Source organism: Scyliorhinus torazame, chromosome 18 (genome assembly GCF_047496885.1).
Source record: "Scyliorhinus torazame isolate Kashiwa2021f chromosome 18, sScyTor2.1, whole genome shotgun sequence".
Taxonomy (NCBI): Eukaryota; Metazoa; Chordata; class Chondrichthyes; order Carcharhiniformes; family Scyliorhinidae; genus Scyliorhinus; species Scyliorhinus torazame.
In genome coordinates, this window is record NC_092724.1 from 108546803 (window position 1) to 108569295 (window position 22493).

A 22493-nucleotide genomic window follows, 5' to 3' on the forward strand; every position below is an offset into this window, starting at 1 on the left:
AGTCTTTAGATGGCAGAGAGATCAAAATTACACTTTCTTTGGCTGGCTGCAGCTCCAACACTAAAACAAAACTAAAAAATAGACACACCCAAACTTTTCCTCGAAGTGAAACTTAAAAGCAGAGCCAGAGCTCAGCTCCACCCACACTCTGACATCACTGCAGCCAATTGAGCAGACAAACATTTCTTAAAGTGACATTCCCATGACATAATCTACTCTTGGGATTGTCGGAAACATGATGGAAGGAGTCATCAATAGTGCTAACTAGCGGCACTTGCTCAGCAATAACCGTTTCACTGACGCTCAGTTTGGTTTCTGTACAAGGTCACTCAGCTCCTGACCTCATTACAGCTTTGGCCCAAACAAAGGGTTGAACTTGTGATTGAGCTGAAAGTAACTGTTCTTGAACTCAAGGCAGCATTTCACCAAATGTGACATCAAGGAACACGAGCAAAACTGAAGTCAATGGAAATCAGGGCAAAATCTCTGCACTTACTGGAATCATGTCTAGCCCAACGGAATATGGTTGCTGGAGGTAAATCATCTCAATCTCATGACATCACTGCTGAAGTTCCTCAGGGTAGTGTCCTAGACTCAGCTACTTTCAGTTACCTCCATTATATGGTCAGAGGTTCATTGATGATCGCATAATTTTCAATACCATTTGTGACTTATCAGATATTGAAGCAGTCTATTTCCATATGCGGCAAGATCTGGACAGAATTCAAGCTTGGGCTGATTAGTGGCAAGTAACATTCACACCACACAAGTGCCAGGTAATGACCATCTCCAACAAGAAAAATCTACCCTTCACTCCTTGACATTCAGTGGCATTTCCATTGCTGATTCCCCACTATCAACATCCCACGGGTTTACCAGTGACCAAAAGCTGAACTGGATCGGCAAATATAAATACTTTGGTTAGAAGAGCAGGTCAGGGACTGGGAATTCTGTGGCAAATAACTCCCCTCCTCACTCACCAAAGCCTGTCCACCATCCACAAGGCACAAGTCAGGAATGTAATGGAATGCTCCCCGCTTGACTGGTTGAATGAAGCTCCAACAACACTCAAGAAGCTCGACACCATCCAGAATAAAGCAGCCCACTTGATTGGTATATCATCCACCACCATAAACATCCACTCCCTCCACCACTAATACACAGGGGCAGAAGTGTGCACCATCTACAAGGTACACTGCAGCAACTCACCAAGGTTCCTGCAGACAGCATCTTCTAAACTCACAAGCAATACCATATAGAACATAAGGGTAGCAGATACATGGGAAGACTACCACCTGGAAGTTCCCCTCCAAACCACTCACCATCCTGACTTGGAAATATATCGCTGTTCCTTCACTGTCACTGGGTCAGTATCCTGCAATTCCCCTCCTAATAGCACTGTGGATTTACCTACACCATATGGACTGTAGTAGTTCAAGAAGGCAGCTCACCACCACCTTCTCAAGGGCAATTAGGGATAGGCAACAAATATTAGCAGGCCAAGGTAGTGATGGCCACATCCTGTGAATTTTAAATAGTGTTCGGCATGCTCTTCACTGATTAGAGACACTTATTCCTCTTTTATGACATTGTCAAGCTGGTTGAGCTGGCAATTCTATGAGATAAATTAGTAAGTAGGCTTCAGAATGCAATGTGTATTGAAGGAGCAGATAGCGATTGTACTGTTGGAGCCAGAGGCAGGGAAACCCTGATCAAGGCATTGGGGTGCTGGTAGCTCTTACCTCATTTTGAATCAATTTTAGTTGAGATGGAATAGGAAAATACCACGGATTGGTTCCATGTGCAGCATTGGTGATTTTGTCAGTCAGGCCAGTGGGCAAAGTGTTAACAAAATAAATGCTTGAGCTGCCTTTAGAGGCAAGACGGTCACCGGCAACTTGAATTTTGTTTCCAATGAGGCTCTCGCAATACCCATTTGGATGTTCTCAGGCCTTGTGGTTGAGCCGTGTTAGCTACAAAGCTACAATTCTTGGCCCAGGCACATATCAACACTAATTTCTTGCAACCTATTCCCAATGATGTTCCCAAGCAAACAAAAGCTTGTCGCCCTCTCACAGTTCCCAAGTGAAATGGATTCCTTCAAGTACCATTGTGTGAAAGGCTGTTCAAATCGTATGACCTTTCAAAACAAGTCTTCCTGAACAGATATAAGGCTTACGCAGGCTGAAGTATACCAAGGAAAAACAATCAAATTTGATATCTGTACCAAGCAAACAAGGTAAGATTTATTTAGACTGACTGATACAATATTTCTCAGAAGAATTTAGCATGCTATGATGGCACGAGCCTAGGATTCTGTCTAAATTGAGCTCTGAACAGACTTTTATGTCCTAAATCTGACACTGATTGGATAAATGATGGATTTCACAAGGCCAGAGCAAGAGGGGAAGGGCCTAAGGGAAGTTTGAATCATTTAGGAGTTGAGTTCCAGATCCTGAAAGCATTTTGAAGTGACTACTTTTTTTCAAAAGTATAGTTTTTTAGAGTTCCTGGAACCAGATCCTTTACCAATTTATCCCAAGGTGCAATAGGGTGAAACAGATACCATAAAATAACTTAGTAATCATGCAGGATTTGGACCAGGACACTTGCTATGCTTTTGATAATTGTCACTCAGTTGTTTAGCACTTTTTCCCCAGTGTAGTATGATTATTAAACCTAGCCCTCAGCTAATGCCATTACTGATTTGGCTGTGAGGAGGACCAGGAATCCATGCATGCAATTCCATATAATCCCATCCCTCTTCTGCAGCGTGGTGTGTGGAGTCCTCTTGACAGTCATATTACAATATTCATTCACCTCACCGAGGAAGTCACACACCACTTGCCACCTGTTTTGGGAATTATACTGTTATTGTCACACCAAAATTGTTTTGCTTCGACATAAAATTACATATTCCCTCTCAAAACATTTTTATTACTTTCAGTTTGTTTCTGGTCCCTTGACAATACATCATAAACCTCAAAATCTGAATATTATCATTTTGTTTGTTTCCCCGTTGTGAGACGCCTTTATATTCAGATTCTCTCTTGGGATGCATTTGCATACCAATTTTAGTGAACTACATTGGTGTGGGCTGGCACAAATGATCTATGACTAGATCACATTTGAAATGCAGGAATGAAATATCTCCAGCACCTGATGGCTGCAGTTTGGATTCAGCACCACAGTAGTGAAGTGAGGGAATAGTGACTCAGGGAATGTCGTCAGCGAGGCCATGAATTTTAGCATTAAATTTCCAATTCAATAACTTTGTGGAAAAAAATGATGAATACGTTTCTCCATTGCATGTTAAACTGTACAAACCGTTTTGTGTGCACCTGCTTCCATCGTCACTCGGGGAATGTACCGTGGTGCAAAACCATGAACTCGCAGATGTGAACTAAGAAAGGCATTTGTCGGAAATCTCCGGCCGTTGGGATTCTCTTTTACCGCCTGCAGCGCATGCCCAACCGCGGGTTTCCCGGCGATGTGTGGTGGATTCAATAGGGAATCTCATTGACAAGTGGCAGGTGTAAAGAACCCCACCGCCAGCGAACAGCGCTCTGCTGAGAAATACATGGCTGGGAGACTGGAGAATCCCACCCATTGAGTTTTGGGTGAGACAAAACATAAATCGAATTTGAAAGTTATTGGCTCTGGCCATCGTCTTGAGAAATTCTGGCTGGAGTAGACTTTTGAGCGCCTCAACAAACTAACTTTAATATTTCTGAATATGTACTTTAATGTTGTTTTCTCAATAGCCACGCCTTACCAACAACTGATGTGCGAACATACGGAATGAAAAATAAATAAGAAGAAGTAACTATGTCAGTATAATAAGTCTGGAACTATGTTTGTATTATTACATGCTACCTGGTTCTTAATATCATTAATTGCAAAAAGAAAGAACATTGCAACTTTCTAAATTATTTATCACAAAGGTGTCAGGTATATATGCAGAATCCTAAAACTTTGCATCATGAAAGGAAGCCATCCAGCCCATCGTATTCGCACTGGTCAACACACAGCCATGCAGCCTAATTCCACTTTCCAGCTCTTGGCCCCTTGTCTTGATGGTTAGGCCATTTGAAGTGTCTACCTAAGTACTATTAAACTGACTTGGCGGGGCCTGGAATCCTGAGAGAAGGTTCAGCAGGGACATATGCACAGTCAAAATTAGAGGCGACATCAACTGAATCAGGACGGCATGGAATGTCGAGACAAGTTAAGTCACAAGGGAGTTTGGCAAGATTGGATGGTATTTATTTTAATGTGAGGAGTCTGATGAACAAGGCAGGTGAATTGAGGGCACAAATTGAAACATGGGGGTATGATATAATTCCTGTCACTGAGGCATGTTTGAGAGAGGGGCAGCATTGAAGGCTCAATATTCCAGGATACAGGATCTTTAGGCGAGATAGGGAAAGTGGTCAAAGAGGAGCGGTGTCGCACTTTGATCAGGCAATCAATTACAGCAGTAAGGAGGGACGACATCTTAAAAGGCTCTTCAACTGAAGTCATTTGGGTATGACGAATGTGATATAAAATAGTTACTTTAGAGATATTAGTTAATGTAATATAGAAATAGGCCACTTTGATTCTGGTTAGTTCATAGACAAAGGATTTCAGACCGCATGGAAAAAGCAGGAAGAGGTGTGTCTACGAGAGTGATGCTGGATAATAGGGGCCAGAGGAAGGGATTGGAAGTGAGCCAATCAGAATAGATCAACAGGCCAGGAGGGATATAGGATGACCTATGGGCATCGTGTATGTGAAACTTGATGCCATTTGAATGTATCAGTACAGATTCCTTTGCTCCATATCCTCACTTGATTCCAGAAGTCCATGGAGCAGAATGTGCTTCGTGCTCCTGAGAATTGAGGAACGCTTGCAAGCTAAATAAAATAACTAATGTTATACCTGCAAATCCATCTCGACTTTTATTGAGGCCAGACTGACGGGTAAAGAAACCTGGGATTCAACAGGTAGAACTTAGAAACCAAAAAAGAGCATTGCTGAAAGTGTTCTATAGGCTCCCTAACAGTCTGAGAGAATTAGAAGAGCAGATATGTAGGCAAATTTCAGAGAAGTGTAAAAGTAGCAGGGTAGTGATAATGGGGGATTTCATCTCCCCCAACATTAACTGGGGTAGCCATAGCATGAAAGGTTCAGAGGGAACAGAATTCTCAAAATGCATCCAGGGGAAGTTTCAAGCCAGTACATAAAAGGACCTACAAGAGAGGGGGCAGTCCTGGACTTAATTTTCGGTAACAAAGCTGGTTGAAGTATCAGTGGGGGTGCATTTTGCAGACAGTGATCATAATTCCATTAGATTCAAGATTGTTATGGAAAAGGATAAGGATGAGCCTAAGAGCAAAGATCTAAACTGGGGGAAGGTCGGTTTTAATAACATCAGTTATGATTTAGCCAGAGTCGACTGGGAGCAGACCTTTAGGCAAATCTGTGACAGAACAGTGGGACGCATTCAAGATGGAAATAAGAAGATTACAGGGCCAACATATTCCAATCAAGAAAAAGGGTGGGATCAACAAATCCAGTGAACCCTGGATATCAAGGGATATACGGCATTGGATAAGGAGAAAAAGGGAGGATGATGGCATATAACGAGCCCGCAAAACAGCAGAAGCCCTAGAGACATATAGAATGTGCAAAGGGGAACTTAAAAAGGAAATTAGGAGAGCAAAAAGGAGAAAGGAAAAGATACTGGCAGATAAAATAAAGGAAAATCCTAAATTGTTTTACAAGTACATTAAGAGCAAAAGAATAACTACGGAAAGAATAAAACCCATTTAAGGACCACAGTGGCATTTGTGTGTGGAACCGAAGGATGTAGGTAGAGTTCTAACTGAATACTTTGTGTCAGTTTTCACTCATGAGAGTGACAGCATGGGTATAAAAAACAAAGAACAAAGAGCAATACAGCACAGGAACTTGCCCTTCGGCCCTCCAAGCCTGAGCCGACCATGGTACCTGCCTAAACTAAAACCGTACGCACTTACGGAGTCCATACCTACCATTCCCACTCTATTCATATATTTGTAGATGCCGCTTAAATGCCGCTATCATACCTACTCCCCCACCACCCCGGGCAGCGCGTTCCATATATTTACAACCCTCAGTGTAAAAAACTTGCCTCACACATCAGTTCTAAACTTTTCCCCATGCACTTTAACCTATGTCCTCTAGTAATTGGCTCTCCTACCCTAGGAAAGAACATCTAATTATCCACTCTGTCCATGCCACTCATAATCTTGTGACCTCTATCAGGTCACCTGTCAACCTCCTTCGTTCCATGAGAACAGACCAAATTTATCTAACCTTTCCTAATAGCTAATGCCCTCCGTGCCAGGCAACATCCTAGTAAACCACTTCTGTACCCTCTCCAAAGCATCCACGTCCTTCTGGTAGTGTGGCGACCAGAATTGTACACAATATTCCAAATAAGGCCCAACTGAGGCCTGTACAGCTGCAACATGACTTGCCAATTTTTATATTTAATGCCCCAACCGATGAAGGCCAGCATGCCGTATGCCTTCTTGACCACCTTATCCACATGCGTTGCCACTTTCAGTGATCGGTGGACATGTATGCCCAGATCTCTCTGCCTATCAGTACGTGCAAGAGTTCTACTATTTATTGTATAATTCCGACATGCATTGGACCTTCCAAAGTGCATTACCTCACCCTTGTCCGAATTAAACTCCATCTGGCATTTCTCCTCCAAAGGCTCCAACCAGTTTATATCCTGCTGTCTCCTCTGACAATCCCCTTCACTATCCACAACTCCACCAATTTTTCTGTCGTCTGCGAACTTACTAATCAGCCCTGCTACATTTTCTTCCAAATCATTTATATACACCACGAACAACAAAGGCCCCAGAACATATCCCTGTGGAATGCCGCTAGTCACAGCCCTCCATTCAGGAAAGCATCCGTCTACTGCTACCCTCTGTCTTCTGTGCCCAAGCCAGTTCTGTATCCAGCTTGCCAGCTGTCCTCTGATACCATTGACTTCACCTTTTGTACCAGTCTGCCATGAGGTACCTTACTGAAGTCCATGTATATAACATCTACTGCCTTTCCCTCATCTGTCATCTTTGTCACTTCCTCGAAAAACTCTATAAAATTAGTGAGGCCTGACCTTCCCTTCACAAACCAATGCTGTCCATCACTAATAAGTTCATTTGTTTCCAAATGTCAGTAAGTCCTTTCTCTAAAATCCTTTTCCAATAATTTCCCTACCACTGACGTAGGGCTCACCGGCCTATAATTTCCTGGATTATCCCTGTTGCCCTTCTTAAACAATGGAACAATGTTGGCTACTCTCCAGTCCTCCGGAACTTCACCTGTAGCCAATGAGGATACAAAGATTACTGTCAAGGCCCCAGCAATTTGCTGCCTTGCCTCCCTCAGCATTCTGGGGGTAGATCCCATCAGGCCCTGGGGACTTATCTACTTTAATGCTTTTTAAGATGCCCAACACCTCCTCTTTATTAATACCAACATGGCTCAGAATAGCTACACACTCTACCCTGTACTCCTCATCCACCGAGTCCGTCTCTTTGGTGAATACTGAGGCAAAGTATTCATTTAGTATCTCTCCCATTTCCTCTGGTTCCATACATAGATTCCCTCCAATATCCTTGAATGGACCAACCCTTTCTCTGGCTACCCTCGTGCTCTTTACATATGTATAAAACGCCTGAGAATTTTATTTTCCTTAATCCTGTTTGCCAACGATATTTCATGACCCCTTTTAGCCTTCCTAACTCCTACCTTAAGTTACTTCCTACTTGCTTTATACTCTTCAAGGGCTTCATCTGTCCTAAGCCTTTTGAATCTTACGGATGCTTCCTTTTTCTTTTTGACGAGGTTCATAATATCTCTCATTATCCAGGGTTCCCTATACTTGCCACCCTTATCTTTCATCCTCACAGGTACATGCCGGTCTTGAATTCTAATCAACTGACATTTGAAAGCCGGATGTTGATTTTTCCTCAAAAAGCCTCGCCCAGTCAACACTCTCCAGATCCTGCCTAATGCTGTTATAATTAACCTTCCCCCAGTCTAACACCTTCACTTGAGGACAACTCTTGTCCTTTTTCATAAGCAGCTTAAAACTTCCAGAATTATGATCACTGTTCCCTAAATGATCTCCTGCTGAAACTTTGATCACCTGGCCAGTCTTATTTCCCACTACCAGGTCTCATATGGCCCCTTCCCGAGTTGGGCTATTTACATATTGTTTCAAGGAACCCTCCTGGGCGTTCCTTACAAATTCTGCTCCATCCAAGCCTCGAGCAATAAGTGTGTCCTAGCCAATATAGAGAAAGTTAAAATCATTCACCACAACAACCTTATTGTTTATGCATCTTTCCAAGATCTGTCTGCATATCTGCTCCTCTATCTCCCGCTGGCTGTTAGGAAGTCTGCAGTAAACCCCCATCTTTCCTACTCCTGAGCTCTACTCATATTGCCTCGCTGCACGAACCCTGCAAGGTGTCCTCCCTCAGCACAGCTGTGATATTCTCCTCAACCAATAATGCAACTCCCCCACCCTTTTTGCATCCCCCTCTCTCCTGCCTGAAGCATCTACATCCTGGGATGTTTATTTACCAAACCTGTTCCTCTTTCAACCAAGTTTCTGTAATAGCAACAATATCATCATTCCACGTACTAATCCAAGCTCTAACTTCATCTGTCTTACCTGAAATACTCCTCGCATTAAAACTAATGCACTTCAGCCCACCAGCCCTGCTGCAATGACCAACCACTCCCTGCCTGCTCTTCCTCTTAATCTTACTGGCCTTAGTCTGTAGCTCTCCCTCAGTTATTTCTCCCACCCCCTGCCATACTAGGCAGTTCAATCTGTTTCTCTGCCTTCCACTTTTCTCCTTACTAACTTTTGTTTCTATCAACTCTTCACTACCCTCTGACTTCCTGCATTGGTTCCCATCCCCATGCCACATTAGTTTAAACTCTCCCCAACAGCACGAGCAAACACCCTCCCGAGAACATTGGATCCAGTCCTGCCCAGGTGTAAACTGTCCAATTTGGAAAGGTCCCACCTCGCCCAGAACCGGTTCCAATGTCCCAAAAATTCAAAAAAATCTGAATCCCTCTCTCCTGTACCATCAAGCCATGCATTCATCCTGTCATTCCTACTCTGACTAGCACGTGGCACTGGTAGAAATCCTGAGATTACTACCTTTGAGATATTACTTTTTAGTTTATCTCCTAACTCCCTGGGCTTGGTTCTCCAATTCTGGGACTATGTCCCCACACCGGCATAGGAATGGCGGTGTTTTACGTCAGGAAGGCTGGCGCAAAACGGGCACCGATTCCCCCTTTTGCTGGGGGCTAGCAGGACGGCAGTGTAGAGCACCCGGCTCTAGCTGCCGATATGCCCCGGAGAATTGGCGGGTCCATGGCCATGCATGCGCATGCTGGCGGCTTGCAGCAGCCACGCTGTGCTACATGGTGGAGGCCGCTCGCAGACCCAGCCCGCAAAATAGTCTCCCCTTCGGCCAGCTCGCGCGCACTGGACCGCCCCCCCCCCACAGTGCCCCAAGCCCCGATTAATGTCCCCCCCTGACGGAGGTTCAGCCCTCCCCTAACTGTGGCAGCGCTGGAATGAGTCCGCAGCCGCCAAGCCGAGATCCCAACGGATGAGACCACAGGTGTGCCGTCGGGAACTCGGCCGGTCAGGGGCTGAGTATCGGGGGCAAGCCTCAGGCAATGGCCTGAGGCTGCCAATATGTGGCGCGGCATACTCTTTTACCTATATCATTGGTACCTATATGCACCACGACAGCTGACTGTTCACCCTTCCCCTTTAGAATGTCCTGCAGCCGCTCTGTGACATCCAGGGCCCTTGCACCGGAAGGCACCATACCTGTGAGCTTGACGTCAGTGGTAGGCAAACTGTTGGAGAAGAGACTGAGGTATAGGATCTATTCACATTTGGAAGAAAATAGACTTATCAGTGATAGGCAGCATGGTTTTGTGCAGGGAAGGTCATGTCTTACAAACCTAATAGAATTCTTTGAGGAAGTGACAACATTAATTGATGAGGGAAGGGCTGTAGATATCATATACATGGACTTCAGTAAGGCGTTTGATAAAGTTTCCCATGGCAGGTTGATGGAAAAAGTGAAGTCGTATGGAGTTCAGGGGGTTCTAGCTAGTTGGATAAAGAACTGGCTGGGCAACAGGAGACAGAGAGTAGTGGTGGAAGGGAGTGTCTCAAAATGGAGAAAGGTGACTAGTGGTGTTCCACAGGGATCCGTGCTCGGACCACTGTTGTTTGTGATATATATAAATGATCTGGACGAAGGTATAGGTGGTCTGATTAGCAAGTTTGCAGATGATACTAAGATTGGTGAAGTTGCAGATAGCAAGGAGGACAGTCAGAGAATATAGCAAAATATAGATAGATTGTAGAGTTGGGCAGAGAAATGGCAGATTCAATCTAGGCAAATGCGAGGTGATGCATTTTGGAAGATCTAATTCAAGAGCGGACTATACGGTCAATGGAAGAGTCCTGGGGAAAATTGATGTAGAGAGATCTGGGAGTTCAGGTCCATTGTACCGTGAAGGTGGCAACGCAGGTCGATAGAATGGTCAAGAAGGCATACAGCATGCTTGCCTTCATCGGACGGGGTATTGAGTACAAGACTCGGCAGGTCATGTTACAGTTGTATAGGACTTTGGTTAGGCCACATGTGGAATACTGCATGCAGTTCTGGTCGCCACATTACCAGAAGGATCTGGATGCTTTAGAGAGGGTGCAGAGAAGGTTCACCAGGATGTTGCCTGGTATGGAGGGTGCTAGCTATGAAGAAAGGTTGAGTAGATTAGGATTGTTTTCGTTGGAAAGACGAAGGTTGAGGGGCGACCTGATTGAGGTCTACAAAATTATGAGAGGTATGGACAGGGTGGATAGCAACAAGCTTTTTCCAAGAGTGGGGGTGTCAATTACAAGGGGTCACGAGTTCAAGGTGAGAGGGGGAAAGTTTAAGGGAGATGTGCGTGGAAAGCTTTTTATGCAGAGGATGGTGGGTGCCTGGAACGCCTTGCCAGTGGAGGTGGTAGAGGCGGGCACGATAGCATCACTTAAGATGCATCTAGACAGATATATGAACGGGCGGGGAACAGAGGGAAGTAGGTCCTTGGAAAATAGAAGACAGGTTTAGATAAAGGATCTGGATCGGCGCAGGCTGGGAGGGCTGAAGGGCCTGTTCCTGTGCTGTATTTTTCTTTGTTCTTGTTCTTGGAGTCTCGTAGAAATGCCTGTCTACTCCTAGAAATCAGGGTAAAGGACTATAATAAAGGGATTAACATAGACAGAGAGGAGGTTCTGAGTGGTCTGGGAGGCTTAAAAGTAGACAAATCTCCAGGGCCAGTTGAAATGTATCCCTGACTAGGGAGGCAAGGGAAGAAATAGCAGGGGCGCTGGCAACAATTTCTCTGTGACCACAGGAGTATGCCAGAGGACAGGAGGATAGCCAATGTTGTGCTATTATTCAAGAAGGGAGGAAGGGATAAACTAGGAAACTATAGGCCAGTCAGTCTAACCTCAGTGGCGGAGAAACTATTGGAAGCAATTCTGAGAGACAGAATTAATCTGCATTTGGAGAGGCAAGAATTAATCAGGAACAATCAGCATGGTTTAGTTAAGGGGAGGTTATGTCTGACCAACTTGATTGAACTTTTCAAAGAGGTGACCAAGTGTATAGATGAGGGAAATACATTTGACGTAGTCCATTTGGACTTCAGTGAGGTTTTTCATAAGCTCCCACATAGTGGACTGATAATGAAGATAAGAGCCCATGGAATCCAAAGAAATTTCCCCAATTGGATTCAAATTTGGCTGAGTGGCAGGAAGCAGAGGGTGATGGTCGAAGGGTGTTTTTCTGACTGGAGGCCTGTGTCCAGTGGGATTCTGCAGGGATCAATGCCTTGCTCTTTGTGATTTATATAAATGATTTAGATGTGAATGTAGGAGGGTTGACCAGTAAGTTTGCGGATGATACGTAATTTGTGGAGTGGTAAATAATGAGGAGGATAGCCTACAGGAGGATATAGACAGGCTGGTCAGATGGGCTGATCAGTGGCAAACAGAATTCAAATTGGATAAGTGTGGGTGCTCCACTTGGGCAGGACAAACAAGGCAAGTGAATACATGATAAACATCCGGACCCTGGGAAGCACCAAGGCTCAGAGAGATCTTGATGTGCATTTACACCGTCCCTTTAGGTAACAGAGCAGGAGGATATAGTAGTTAAGAAGGCCGATGGTATACTTGCCTTTATTCGTCAAGGCATAGAGTTTACAATTTACAGTTTCCAATTCACAGTGCTGAAGGAGGCCATTCTGCCCATCGTGTCTGCACCTGCTCTTGGAAAGAGAACCCGACCATGCCTTCACCACATTCCTGTAACCCAGTAACCCCACCTAACCTTTTGGACACCAAGGAGCAATTTAATATGGCCAATCTATCTAACCTGCACATCTTTGGACTGGGGAAGGAAACTGGAGCACCCGGAGGAAATCCACACAGACACGCGGAGAAAGTGCAATCTCCACACAATCACCTGAGGCCGGAATTGAACCCACGTCTCTGGAGCCATAAGGCAGAAGTGCTAACCACTGTGCAACCGTGCTGCCCATTTAGAGCAGGGAGATTATGCTGGAACTGTATAAAAAGTTGGTTAGGCCATAGTGACAGTATTGTGTGCAGTCTGGAATCCACATAATAGGAGGGACGTGACAGCATTGGAAAGGGTGCAGAGGAGATTTGCCAGGATGTTGCCTGGACAGGAGAGCTTTCATTATGAAGAGAGATTGGATAGACTTGGATTGTTGTCCTTGGAACAGAGGAAACTGAGGAAATTATTGAGATGTATAAAATTATGAGAGGTATAGATAGAATAGACAGGAATAAACTTTTCCCCTTGGTGGAGGGGTCAATGACTCGGGGGCATAGATTTAAGTTAAGGGGCAAAAAGTGAGAAAAAACGTTCCCCAGAAGGTGGTAGGAGTTTGAAACTCGCTGCTTGAAAGAATAGTGGAGGCAGACACCGTCGTGACATTTAAGAAGTCTTTAGGTGTGCACTTGCAATCCCAGGGCATGCAGGTCAATAGGCCAAGTGCTGGAAACTGGGATTAGAATAAGTTAAGTGGTTATTCTTGACCGGTGCAGGCCCGATGGGCTGAAGGGCCTTTTCTGTGCTATATGACTCTATGACTCAATAAATATTGTGAGCGTTTCTGGCTCTATCATCTTTCTCCTGGACCTGAACATTACACTCTCCTCGCCCATTCGCAGGCACACAGGGCCTCAGGCAGGAAGGCTTCCCTTGCCCCAATTAAAGTTTTTAAGTGCCCACTGTGGGCACTCAAAGGCCTTTTCATGCCCAACCTCAATGTTTAGGCAGATGTTCAGCATCCACAGTATTTTGCATTAATCTTGTTCATTATTTTGGCTGGCAGGTACCAGATAGATTGGGGGTGGGGGGGGGGGGGGGGAGGCGGAGAATAGAAGCACTTTAAATCATTAATTTTGGGCAGAATATTTTGGAGGGTGTGGCTCCATCAGAAGTTCCCTTCTGACAGGTGGCAGGCACGCTCCGCTCGAGGCCCAGACACCTCTCGGTCTCCCTCCCCCTTCTGGGCTATCCAACAATACCATAAACCCCCTGAGGGGGGGTGGGGGGGCAGGCCCCCCCTACCCTCCTCTCCCTGGTACCCCTGCCATTTATATGGTCTCTCTGTCCTCACGCTTAGCCCACAGGCAGGACGTATAATTTGATGGAGCAGCGAACGGTCTGTTGACCTCGGATAGGAATTTCTGGTCCTGGGGTGGATCAGGACTGTGAAATTCAGCTCTTCGAGTCAAGCACGTTGCCGCAGTACCTCTTCCAGCCACTGCAGCGCTGTGCCTTGAGGGGTTGGAGAACCTTTGGTCAATCTGATTGGCCAGTAGTTCGACAAGACGGGTCTTCCCTGCAAGTGAAGGATAGAAGTCCCACCTGCTACCAATCTGTGTTCATTAGAGCACAAAAAGACAGTGAGCCTGTCGGAGTGGGTGAACAAGAAAGTTTAGCAAATAGATCATTTACCTCTGCCTTGCCTGAAAATATTGTTATAAACATTACATTCTTATGTTGCAAGATCATTTTCTTCTTCACGAAAATATCTCTTGGGAGCTTTTACACCTCTTGTTTTTCATTAAGGTGAATCCTTTGACCTTCAGAAAATAAATAAGTAAATTGTACAATGTAACACATGGCCTGAGTATAAATCACAAATGTGTTGAGTATTGAGAAATAGACTTGTGGGTCAATTGGCTATCTGTAATTCACTCCACCCAGGCGTAGTTCAACAACTTTTATTATCATCTGTGTTGCAACTCCCATGGGACCCACAGAGCCGGGCCGATTAGATTATCCATGAGTCTCGTGCAGTATGAGCTTCACCGCTGAGTGGCGGGGTGCCCTTATCAACAGGGCAGGAATTCAGAGTATTTAAACCTGGCCCAAGACTGAGCCGCACGACAGTCCCTGCCGGGACCTGTGTACATAGTCTTTTACTACTTCTGTAAATAACCCTTTCATTTCCAACGCTTGCCATGTGGCTGCGTCTGTGAGCTCAACAATCTGATAGTCTTATCTTCCAAAATCTGTTTCTTTGTGCTTCTTCAAATTTATTTACAAAATTTACGTATCTCTGACAAGTATGGTATTAATTGTCCATCCTTACTTGCCCGGAGAAAGTGGCAATGGATCTTTTGTCTTGAATCATTGGCATCACAGAATCACACAGTGCAAAAGAGGCCTTTGGCACATTGAGTCTGCACCGACATGTGAAAAACACCCAACCTACCTAACAAATCCCATTTACCCAGCACTTGGCCCATAGCCTTGAATGTTATGATGTGCCAAGTGTTCATCCAAGTACTTTTTAAAGGATGTGAGGCAGCCCGTCTCTACTACCCTCTCAGGCAGTGTATAGAACCTTAGTTCGGCCACACTTGGAGTATGGTGTTCAATTCTGGTCACCACACTACCAGAAGAATGTGGAGGCTTTAGAGAGGATGCAGAAGAGATTTACCAGAATGTTGCCTGTTATGGAGGGCATTAGCTATGAGGAGCGGTTGAATAAACTTGGTTTGTTCTCACTGGAACGACGGAGGTTGAGGGGCGACTTGATAGAGGTCTACAAAATTATGAGGGGCATAGACAGAGTGGATAGTCAGAGGCTTTTCCCCAGGGTAGAGGGGTCAATTACTAGGGGGCATAGGTTTAAGGTGCGAGGGGCAAGGTTTAGAGTAGGTGTACGAGGCAAGTTTTTTACACAGAGGGTCGTGGGTGCCTGGAACTCGCTACCGGAGGAGGTGGTGGAAGCAGGGACGATAGTGACATTTAAGGGGCATCTTGACAAATACATGAATAGGATGGGAATAGAGGGATACGGACCCAGGAAGTGTAGAAGATTGTAGTTTAGTTGGGCAGCATGGTCGGCACGGGCTTGGAGGGCCGAAGGGCCTGTTCCTGTGCTGTACATTTCTTTGTTCTTTGTCCTTGTATTCCAGTAGTTTGATGTAATTGAGTGGTTTGCTGGGTCACAAAGGAGGACAGTTCAGAACTGACTGCATTGGTGTGGAACTGGGCTCACATAGGTCAGAGTGGATCAAGCTGGTAAATATATTTACAATTGGTAAACCAGGTGGGCTTTAATGATGATCCAATAGTTTTATGCTCAGTGTTAAAAATGAATCAAAATTCTGCAACTTTCGGTTGAACTTGTCTTTGTTAGAATGTTAGCTCAGGCAGCTCAGATAACATGCTTTGTGCTGTCCTAGTAACACACACTCATGTGAACAGCAGCCTTGCTAGCTTTGGCAACACACTTGATCAGAAACAGAAAATTCTGAACATGGAAACAAAGAAAATAGAAGCAGGAGTGGGCCATTCAGTCCCTCAAGACTGCTCTGCTATTCAATATGATCATGGTTGATCTTCTATCTCTTTTTTAAAAAATTTAGAGTACCCAATTTTTTTTCCAATTAAGGGGCAATTTAGCATGGCCAATCCATCTTTGGGTTGTGGGGGCGAAACCCACGCAAGCACGGGGAGAATGTGCAAACTCCGCACGGACAGTGACCCAGAGCAGGGATCGAACCTGGGACCTCAGCGCCGTGAGACAGCAGTGCTACCCACTGCGCCACTGTGCTGCCCTTGATCTTCTATGCCAATACTTCCGTTCTCTCCCCATACCCCTTGATGCTTTTAGTGTCCAGAAATATATTTCCTTCTGAAACATATTCAGTCACTTGACCTCCTTAGCCTCCTGTGGTAGAGAATTCCACAGGTTCACCACCCCCTGAGTGAACAGGTGTCACCCCACTTCAATCCTAAATGCCCAACCCTGTATCCTGAGCCGCTGACCCCTTGTTCTTGACTCCCCAGCCAGAGGAAGCAACATACCTGCATCCAACACTCTCAGAATATTATACATCTCAATGAAATCCCCTCTCATACTTTCAAACTCATGTGAATATAGGCCTCGTGTTCAGAAACTAAGTGGAAATTTATCCTTTGGTTATATACACTTAATGTATTTGACACAGTGAGACAAACATCTTTTTATTGTAAGATGAATAATTGGACCACCTCCAATTATGGTCAGACAAAAATTTGAATTACCTGTTTTCACTATTATTTTAAAATTATTTCTTTTGTTGGTAAATAAAGAGGAAGGTTAGATGGATAACACGTCAAATACTGAGAAACCATAATTTGTGCTCCTAATTCGGAAACATTCGGGACCTTCAAGCAGCTATTGGATAGGTACATGGATGACGGTAAAATGATATAGTGTAGATTTATTTGTTCTTAAGGGCAGCACGGTAGCATTGTGGATAGCACAATTGCTTCACAGCTCCATGGTCCCAGGTTCGATTCCGGCTTGGGTCATTGTCTGTGCGGAGTCTGCACGTCCTCCCCGTGCCTGCGTGGGTTTCCTCCGGGTGCTCCGGTTTCCTCCCACAGTCCAAAGATGTGCGGGTTAGGTGAATTGGCCAATGATAAATTGCCCTTAATGTCCAAATTGCCCTTGGTGTTGGGTGGAGGTGTTGAGTTTGGGTATGGTGCTCTTTCCAAGAGCCGGTGCAGACTCAAAGGGCCGAATGGCCTCCTTCTGCACTGTAAATTCAATGATAATCTATGATTAATCTAGGACAAAGGTTCGGCACAACATCGTGGGCCGAAGGGCCTGTTCTGTGCTGTATTTTCTATGTTCTATGTTCTAATTCCGTCACTTAGGGTCAGATAGTTCATCTTTAAAAATGAGAGGTGGAGCCTGAATTCTGAAGTTCTTCCCCCCCCCCAACTACTCCTGCCAGATTCCATTTTCACCAGTAGGTGAAAGGGCGTGGGGCATGAACCTGAACTTAGTTGAGCCATTTGAACTCCATGATGATGTTTAGGGGAAATATCAAAGCTTGTGAAGGGTAGCTAAGGTCTATAGAATTGTCAAGTTGCGAAGCTTTTTAAATCCCTAACCTTTTAAAAGTAAAATACAGCCTCTCTGCGCCATTGAGAGTTAACAAAACATTTAAGCTGCGAAGTTATTTAAATCCCCAGCCCATTAAAGAATAACACAAAATTGCTTATATCTGTGAGATCTTTAAAGGAAAATCTTTGCAGATACAAAATCCGTTTGTTGACTTAACCCCAAGGGCTATCATTATATCATTATTTATGCTTGGCTGCTTTCCACAATTTAAAGCTTTCCCACAAGTGGGGGTGGGGTGGGGTGGGGAGAGGGTGGAATTAGAGGGGTGGGGTTGATTTAAAGCACAAAGAGGTTATTCAAGGATTTGTTATCCTTGATGTAGGGTCAACAATATAAGTCTATTTGTTTTAATAAGGGATTACGCACTTGAGGGGCGTATACAGGTTTGAATCGGCTTTCATGATTTTCTTTACTACAGTAAAGGCTGTAATAGATATTTAGACTATTATTTTACTTAATCTCAACATGGCTCCTGAATTCTATCCATGAGTGGTGAGTTTGCATGGAGGGTGAGAGGGCAAAGGGTGGCAGATTGGGGACATGGGTTGGCATGAGTTATCATTAATTTGGCATGGACGCTACATGAAGCCTTGGTGTAGGCGGGCTACATGATTTGATATTATGTCGGGATGGAGGCTTGGGGATTGGTATGGTATGGTTATGGGATTAGAGCGAGATGATTCCATATGGAAATGGAAATCGCTTATTGTCACATGTAGGCTTCAAATGAAGTTACTGTGAAAAGCCCCTAGTCACCACATTCCGGCGCCTGTTCGGGGAGGCTGGTACGGGAATTGAACCCGCGCTGCTGGCCTTGTTCTGCTTTACAAGCCAGCTGTTCAGCCCACTGTGCTGAACCAGCCCCTGGTCATATTTAACAAAACAACTGGGATGAAGCCCCAGATACATAGGTTTAAACAGCTCGCCTTGGCACTGAGCAGTCCCTGTGCCCACCTCCTGTCTGCAACTGGTGGAAGTGGGCCCAACTAAGTCCCGAACTCATCCTCTGGGACTAGAAATACGTCCAGATCGTGCACTTTTTCCCAGCGCAGGTGTGGCAGGAAATTTCCCAGCTCGCACCTTTCTCCTCGGGATGAAACTCTGGCCCTTACTAGCTGAGAGTCTTCTTTTGCATTCTTGTGCTAGCCGGTACCAGTGTCTGAACTGCCTACAGCAGAAAAAAAACAGCAATCATTCTGATCTGTTACCTTGCATCTTAACTGCCAACAGTTACAGCAATGGACCATCTCACCTTGAGGGAAGCTGTGGTCATGATTGTCAGAAAGTTGACCCATCTCATCTCAATTTAGCACACCTCTCTGCTCAATAATTAGCTCTGCCTTGCCCAAGGATTGGTATGGTATGGTTATGGGATTAGAGCGAGATGATTCCATATGGAAATGGAAATCGCTTATTGTCACATGTAGGCTTCAAATGAAGTTACTGTGAAAAGCCCCTAGTCACCACATTCCGGCGCCTGTTCGGGGAGGCTGGTACGGGAATTGAACCCGCGCTGCTGGCCTTGTTCTGCTTTACAAGCCAGCTGTTCAGCCCACTGTGCTGAACCAGCCCCTGGTCATATTTAACAAAACAACTGGGATGAAGCCCCCGATACATAGGTTTAAACAGCTCGCCTTGGCACTGAGCAGTCCCTGTGCCCACCTCCTGTCTGCAACTGGTGGAAGTGGGCCCAACTAAGTCCCGAACTCATCCTCTGGGACTAGAAATACGTCCAGATCGTGCACTTTTTCCCAGCGCAGGTGTGGCAGGAAATTTCCCAGCTCGCACCTTTCTCCTCGGGATGAAACTCTGGCCCTTACTAGCTGAGAGTCTTCTTTTGCATTCTTGTGCTAGCCGGTACCAGTGTCTGAACTGCCTACAGCAGAAAAAAAACAGCAATCATTCTGATCTGTTACCTTGCATCTTAACTGCCAACAGTTACAGCAATGGACCATCTCACCTTGAGGGAAGCTGTGGTCATGATTGTCAGAAAGTTGACCCATCTCATCTCAATTTAGCACACCTCTCTGCTCAATAATTAGCTCTGCCTTGCCCAAGGATTGTGCCCAGCTCCAAGTCCAGATGTGATAACCTACAATTGGAAATAGAAAACTGGATAAAGCTTAAGGGAGAGCTACAAACAAACTAAGCTGCAGCAGTTGATACTTAAGGTTCTGATATCGTCAAATAAATTTATCTTCAAATTAAATTAATATTTAACATTCTCCCAGTTTCTCAAACTCCGCACCTTGTCTGAAGGTTGTGGGTGCAAGCTGCAACTGAAGGACCTTAGCACATAATTCAGGTTGATGCTTTAGTGTGAAAGCCGCACAAAATAAACATTAAGCTGAGACGCCGGCCAGGGTTTTCCAATCCTGACTGCAGTGTGTTGACAAATTTGTCGGACCAGCCAGAGCCCTGGGGGGAACGGGTTGCGGATCAGGAAAAGCCTTTTCCCCTGCGCGGAACCACGCCCCCCCCCCCCCCTCCTCCCCCCTTCCATCTGCCAGTTCAGGTGGATTAGGAAGAAATCTCAATGCAATTTTTGAATAACAGCAGTGAATTCCCTTGACATCTGGGCCAACATCCTTTCTCCAAAGCAACGCCAATAAAATCAACTGAAATGGTCATTCATCTCATTTGCGGTTTGTGCACCCTTGCTGCTTGTAAATTGCCTGCTGGTTCTGCCTAGAAGACAACAATGGCCACACTTCAAAATAATGAATTGAGTGTGAAACATTATGGGACCTCCTGAGGATATGTGATTGAGTGTTACATAAATGTGTGCGTTTTTCTTTTTTCTTTAATTATCACAATGATACTGTGGTGAAGTGACTGCATTTTGTGACAACAAACAGTATCAGCTGCCCAAACTGTTACTGCAGTGCTGGTTTGCATCATTCGGAATCCTGAACAATTACAATCACCAGTATTAAGATTAAAATGTTCCTGTCAGTTTTGAAATAAAATGTTTAATTCATGCCATTGATATCTTGTGCCGATGTGAGCTGCGATACGTAAAATGACAAGACAAACGCAGTAATCTATCTTATCAGAATTTGCTAAATGTGACAATAAAATAAAAATCATTATTGGTAAATTGCTTGAAGTAAATTGTGCAAGCAACTCGAAAGAGTCCTTGTCCTTCAGCTACAACCTGGAATGAACATCAGGAAAACCTTTGAAATAACTTTGCCAACTTTTTGTTTTCTTAATTAATCATACTTCCCAGCTAACTGGGGCTTAGTACACCAATTACTTTGGAAATCCTTTATATTTATGAGATACAGTTGCCTATTAGAGATGTAAATTTTCATCAGAAAGTCCTGGGTAAGTGCTGGCGGTGCAATTCGTTCTGCCAGGAAGAGCAAAAGTTCATTTGATCAATGCTCACAAGATCGTGCTGTATTATAATGATGGGCATATGAAAAATGTTAAGCACTTTCTTTTAGAACCAAGTCATTTTAGATTATGCTTAAAGAACAATAATTGTGACGTGCCTATTTCGAATTTTAACACTGTAACTCTCAGATGTAAGCACTGCTAAAATACACAGCATTTCATTCATTTGTTTATGCATGAGTGTGTCTCTTTCATTGAATTCACTGCTTCCATCTATGGAGGTCCCGGAAATAAAAATTTCATTGCTTTACAATTTGCAAATGCATACTACTTAATTGAATTTTGTGTGAAAACACCAGATGGGGAGGCAATGGTGACAATTGCTGATTTTGTTCCTTAATTAACTTAAAACTCCAATAAGTTCGTTATGCTACCTGTTAACTGTCCAAATTTGGCAACTCTACTGTCATTAGAATGCTGGCATTACCTGACAGAAATATTTTATGGCTTTTCAAGAAGGACGTGCAAAATAGTGAAGAAAACCACTTCTAAATCATTTAGCCATCTGTTCTCATCACCTCTATTGACAGAAATCGGGTCGATGTGTAAATTGCTACACCCTTCCACAAACATTCAATTCCTCCATCATCGATGAACATGGCAGCCATGTGTACCTTCTACAAGATGCAGGAACTCGTCAAGGTTATCCAGGCAGCACCTTCCAAAACCACAAGCACTACCATCTAGAATGACCAGAGCAGCAGAGACCTGGGAACCCCACCACTTGGAGGTTCCACTCGAAGTCACTTACCACTCTGACTTGGAAATATATCGCCGTTCCTTCATTGTCACTGGGTCAAAATCCTGGAAGTCCCTCCCGAACACACTGTGGGTGTGCCTACATCTCAGAGACTGCAGCAGTTCAAGAAGAAAACTTACCACCATCCTCTGAAGGGCAACTAGGGATGGGCAATAAATGCTGGCCTAGCCCGCAATGCCCACTTCCCTTAAAATGAATAAAAACATTTTTTAAATACCGACGACGCCCTTCTTAACCAAAGAGTCATCAGATTCAGTCTCGCAAAGTTCTGCCAGCAGGCGTAAAGTTGAGTCAGTAGGTGCCTGTTCCTGGGGCGCAATATGCTGCAGTTTGTGACAATGAAATCTAGGACATTGCCAGAGGCTGTGCTGCAGGCCAACAGATGCATCACAGGAGACAGCATAGCTAGGTAGATGGTTCCCTCATCGGATTGCTCATTGTCTGTGACCAACTCCACTTACGCTGTTTGGTTTCGCCCATATTAAATGAAGGTGTGACTGATTCTTTGTCCTGGCCTGCTCAATTTGGATTCTGAAAGTGAAGAAAACTAACTATGCCAACTGTGATTAAATATATTTCTGGAGGTTTCAACACATGACTTGCCCCCCCTACCCCCCCGCTCTGTCATTCCAGCCATCTGTCAGCGAACACATCCACCCCGGTGTAATATTTATTTCCTACACCGACTCTTGCCAATTGGATGATGTTGACTGTCAGCCAAATAGCC